The sequence below is a fragment of the Pelodiscus sinensis genome, chromosome 1 (genome assembly GCF_052426305.1).
Source record: "Pelodiscus sinensis isolate ZL-2025 chromosome 1, ASM5242630v1, whole genome shotgun sequence".
NCBI classification, from domain to species: Eukaryota; Metazoa; Chordata; order Testudines; family Trionychidae; genus Pelodiscus; species Pelodiscus sinensis.
The window spans coordinates 143983101-143989030 of NC_143052.1; positions in this window are offsets into that span (position 1 = coordinate 143983101).

Genomic DNA, 5930 nt, shown 5'->3' on the forward strand with positions numbered 1-5930 from the left:
CACCAGACTAGTTTTGTTTTAATGGCCATTGCTAACTTGCCCTCATTTGGATATCATCAACAAGGACTTTAAGGACAAAATGGAGCCTCCCAGTTGTGCATCATGCCCTGAACAGGCCCCTGTTCCAGAACAAGGACAACTGTCACTGATCCTTACCTTGATGATGTTCCACACTGGTACAGACCAGCTGTGTGCTAGACTGGTTAATCAAATTGGCAAATGCCTGATTAGGCAATGACAAGGCTTAGCAGATACCATCGCAGATTGGTTTGAGCCAGGTAACCCTATCAGCAACACTTATGTCATAGCCCAGAAATTGTATGAGAATCCAGACTTGTAAATGCAGTAATATCCAGTGCCCGTAAAGGCCTACACACCAGCCAAGCTAATCAATTGATCCTAAATAGTTTGAAGGATCTGTCCAGCTCTGTAGATCTAACCTGATGTTTGGACCAGAAGCTAATTGGATTGGAAGTAAAATAAAGAAATTAGAAGGCCAGTATTGAAGAATAAGGTAAGCTTTAGCCACTACCACTTAGTTCTTATGGTGGTGAGTCCCCAATCTCCCCTGTGCCTACCCATGGGAGTAGGGAAAGAGAGAATCCATGAGGACCCAAAGGCCCACCTGGACAGGGCATAGTACAACCATTTGTTTTTGGTCCCTCTGAGGATTCCTCACTCAGATCAGATCAGAATGGTAACCTCCCTGCTTGTACCAAAGCAAGGGCATATAGATAGAATAGAAGGCATTGCTTATTCTGAAGGTGTGGGAGCCTCCCTATACCCAGGGATTGTTGCACCCACTTTGATAAGGAAATTTTATGTACCTGCCCATTTAACATCATGACGAATCTGCCTAGGTTTGATGTGGCTGTCATAGAAAAACAAATGAATATCGAGCTGGTCCAAATGAACGGTACCTACTGGTGTTTGACTACCCAGACAGATCACTCCATCCTGCCCCTCTGTATATCCGTCTGTGTGCATAACGGTCCCTCATCAAGCGGCCTAACCGTCAATAGAATGTGGACATATCGCACTTTGGTAGTGGAGATAACTACACATGAGATGCTGAGTGGCATGGCGGAAGTAAGTACCAAGAGGAGGGTTTACTGGCCCTGCAGGCAAAGATCAAGAAGTTGGTGGCCAATGCCCAAAGATATATTGGGGCTAGCCGTCTGAGGTACACACAGATAGGGAAACACCGTGGACCATGCCAAACACCTATCTCTGCAGCACTCAACCAGGCAGTAGAGGTCAAACCTATAATCATGGGCAGTGCCAGTAAGGCGACGAAATATCTTGGGGATGGATTTGAATAGTGTTTGCCAAACTATGTAGAGAGTTTAAATGTTAACATTTATAATAATGATAGTGCTGTACCAGCACTTCCAGAGTAAATTAAAATCCCTTAAATTGTTGTATTTAACCTAGTAGATTAAGAAGAACCCCAAAGTCAAGAGAAAAGAACTATAGGAGTAAACTGAGGCAGTCCATGGTATCTTGCTAAGGACTGACAAACTCAAATAATTAAGTCAGCCTGAGAAGCGTATGCTACAGCAGTAACTGCGACCCTGGTTCCCCTGGCAACCACATGCCAAAAAGGCCTCACTTTGATAAGGCCGGTATCAAGCAACCGCGTGGGATTGTTTTTATGGTTTGCTTTATTCCTAGGAAATAACCTTGGTTCCAAAAGAGCTAGCTGGCTTTTGGCTCAGAGAATAAAGACTCTTATGTCCATCAGCGCTGTGAAGTGCCAAGAACTGACTGTTAGCCAATGTTTCCCATTGCAAAATGATCCTACCCCGACTGCTGATAAGCCTCTCTCTTCTGGTCCTGCTTTCCCACCTGTTGGACACCAGAAGAATCGAAATATTACAGGGTGATGTGCTAGTAACCTCTCCCCTGCATGATGCTGAACTACGACTGTTTCAAAGAAAAAGAGGAAAACTCTTGTTGTGCTATGTTGGTACACATTCCTGTTTAGTTTTGTTTTGTTGTGCTTATATTATGCTTAATGCCCTGTTTTATACCTTGTATAATTGCCTCTATATGTCGCACTGTATTGACTACTGTCAACCGTGAAATGCTTGTACATTACCAAAGATTAGCCAAAGAAGAAACTGATGAGGTATAAGAAAGAGAAAGCCTCTTGAGGGGGGAATTGATGTGTAAAAGGGAAGTCAAATCCCCCGGAGCCATTGATTCCCCTATGAGGGGCACGTACAATATACATACATTGCTAATGCTTAGATATATTTGCTATTTGTATAGGAGTAAGACATGACAAAGGTCAAGGCCTGTCACAGGTAATAACTTATAATAAGGAGACGAGGGGAAGTGAAACCAGTCTTCTGTTAAGTAGAGATATGGATAGATTCCACATCCTTTAAACTTGTGACCGGCTCAAGCAGGAAAGGAAAAAGGGAAGTATGGCTTGCCCATTGTTCAGCAAGTAGGCACTGTATTTAACCTCATTTGGAAAATTAACCTGACCTATAGGAATGCTAAATGTCAAAGATGAAGTAACCTATCATGTTAAGGCACCTAAACCAGGAAAGATGTGAACCCTATAAAAACCCCTGCCTATGAGATGTTGGTCGTCGGCTCTGATTTGAACATTGAGTTCCTTAGCCGTACCTTGGTTGCAACCAATAAACTTGAGTTGGACCCAGCCTGAAAGTGTGACTCTCTTCTTGGGGTAAATCAGACTAGCCTCCAAGGGGACGAAACCAGCAATTTATGCAACAAGTCTGGCGCATGCGCGGTGCAGGGCTGGCGAGTAGATCTCATCGCAGTTTGTCGAGCCCTGCTAATATCAATATATCTGCTTAGGACAGCCCTGTGATATCATGCAAAAGCATGCACATGTCTGCTGGTGAGGGGGCTGGCTCTGCATTCCCAGAAGGGGCAGGACCTGAGGTAGAGGGGGTAGAGCTAGGGCTAGCTTTCCCCTGCCAGCCCTTCAGTGCTACCCAAAGCACACTACATGGGTCTTCTACTGCGATTTAAAGGACCCGGGGCTCCAGCCATGGACAGGATCCGCATGCCCTTTTGTATCACCAGGCCTCAGAGTAGTTGGCTCCTTTGCCCCATCCCACCATTGGTGGGCCTGGCTGTCAACACTGAGTTGTGTTTTGAACATGGGCATTGGGTGAAACTGCTGTTTAAGGAGATAATCTTCCCAACCTTTGGCCCCACCCATATTCCACTCTATATCCACCATCCCCACTATATCCAGGCCCCGCCCCCTCCACACAGTCTCCCTCCTCTCTTCCCTCCTCATCTCTGCTCACCCCTTTCCAGACAAATGCCTGAATCCAAATGTAGCAAATGACATTTGAAAAAAACCCTCTTCTACAATTTGTTTCTGAAGACAATGGAGTATGTTTTGGCTGAATGTCAGATTGTGAAGACTGGATACGTTCAGTACCCAATTAAAAGCACTAAATTTGGGAATAAAAATACGTCAGTCACATGGTTTTTTAATATACCTTGAAGTTGATATATGAGATATTTATTTGCAAGTCAGATGTCCTGCTGACCATAACAGTAAATATTATAGGATACATGATGCAGCTCATCTTTGTTAACTTTTTCTTAATCTGTATTTCTAAGTTTATTTTATATTTTAAATGTACTCTTACATCTTCATGAAGTTATCATTCCAAACTACTACATATTTAACAAAGGCATTATTTTAAGTTAATCAGTCAGAATGGGTTAGTGTGTTCATAACAATGTTCATTGCTTTTAAAAGAAGGGAACATTGTATGAAGCCCAACATTGTGGCATTTAATTTCACAAAGGGGAACTACATAAAAATGAAGAGGTTACTTAAACATAAATTAAAAGATACAGTGACAAAAATAAAATCCCTGCAAGATGCATGGTGACTTTTCAAAGACACCATAATAGAGGCCCAACTTAAATGTATACCCTAAATTAAAAAACACAGTGAGGCTACATCCATGATTTGTCAGCAAAGTCAATGCAAATGAAACACTAATTAGCATTTCTCACACTTTCATTTGCATAATCTCTTCCAATCCATTTTGCAGAAGAGGTTTTTGCGCAAAAAAAAAGCAGTGTGGATGGGGCCATTTGGTGCAAAAAAACCCCTTTTGCACAGGATCCTGTAGACCTCCTTTTTTGAGGCATAAGGGATGCCTTGTGTCCGGCCAGAGGGGGGTCACCAGGGAACTGCGCGGTAAGCGGCCAAACCTCTGCCGCTTTGTAAGGAGGGGAGGCAGAGGAAGCCCCGGGCAGCTGCGCAGGTCTTTGTCTGCCTCCTTACAAAGCAGCAGAGGTTTGCTGCTCGCTGCACAGTTCCCTGGTGACCCCCTCTGGCCGGATGCTTTGTGTCCGGCCACAGGGGATCACCAGGGAACTGCGTGGTGAGCGGAGAACCTCCACCACTTTGCAAGGAGGCAGACGAAGCCCCGCGCAGCTGCCAGTGACTGGCGAGCTGGGGAAACCCAGCCGTCAGCTGCAAGCGGGGGGCAGAGGAGAGGGAGTGAGGCATCCAGACAGCGGGGGTCACCGGGGAATGGTGCGCGAGTGGTGAACCTCTGGAGGCAGGGTAAGCCCCGCGCAGCTGCTGGTGACTGGCCAGCTGGGAAAACCCGGCTGCAAGCCTCCTCCCCTGTCCTTCCCTTCTCTTTCCCAGAGCCAAACACCTCCCCTCCCTGCTATAACCCAGTCACCTTTCTCCCCCAACCGTATGTCCCTGCGCAATGTAAGATATACTGACATAACCTGTAGTGTAGACATAGCCTAAACCTCTAATTTTTCATTTGTAGTCCAAGGACCCTCAGGATATACAGACCATGGCTAAGATTTCCAAAGGATTTTACAATTTTCAGGGGTTCACAAATGAAAAAAGGTTGAAAACTACTGCACTAAACAAACCTGCTGCAGTCCAGCTGCTGGCACCAAACTGACAGAGAAACCAATTCTCCCTCCACCCCCTGCCAGCTCAGGAGAGACTTTCTTTCACACATTTTATTTTTTCCAAAACTCACCCTTTCCTACCTCTCCAAGCACTGCTTGCCCTGGTCTGTGCAAATTCCCTTTGTGCTGTGTAAGGTTTCTCTGCTGAGTTGCACTGCATTTTATATCATGCCCCCTACAAAGACAAAAGGCTTCAAGAAGAGTAACCATCTGCACCAACCTACTTGAAGGATCAGGAGTGTAGACGGGACCCACTGAAGCATCAAAGAGGTTTAAGCTTATATATATATCAGTCTGTAGAAAAGCATGAAGAGCTGTGTCAAGACCTCAGGGGTGGGGTAGAAGTTTGCATTCTCCCCAACCTCCCACCCTTTTCTCCAATGCACTCAATTCTTGTGTTGTGTTGGAATGGCAGACACATGGAACAAGGTACTACTGAAAGGCTGTGTGAAGCATACGTGCCAGTTCTTTGGTGCTCAGAAGCTCAAGCACCCATAGGAAAAACTACAATGGGTGCTCAGTACCCACCAGCCATAGGCTGTAGCTGAGCAGCTGTTCGGGGCTGGCTGGGGAGGAGGTGCTTGGGGATGAAGGCAGGCAGAGCAAGGGTGGATCTGGAAACCTGGAGAGGGGACAGAGCCTTGGAAAAGCAGCAGACTGGGACAGGAAAAGGCGGGGTGAGGGCAGGACCTTGGGTGCCAGGGTTGGCAGGGCCAGGGGCCTTAGACTGAGCAGGGGAGCGCACGCACGGGTGAGGCGCGAGGGCTCCGCTGCTCTCAGCAATAGCCGCTGTCAGGCAGGGCTCTCGTCGGAGCGGAGCAGTTTCCAGGCGCGCCCCCTGGGACTAACTGGCTGAAGTTTCCCACGGGTGCGGCGGCTCGCGCAGCCCCCAGCGAAGCGCTGCTCCCGGCCCCTGGCGCGGCTACGGCCGCGGAGCTGAATGCCCAGGCGGGGGCCGCTCCCGCTGAGCGCCCAGC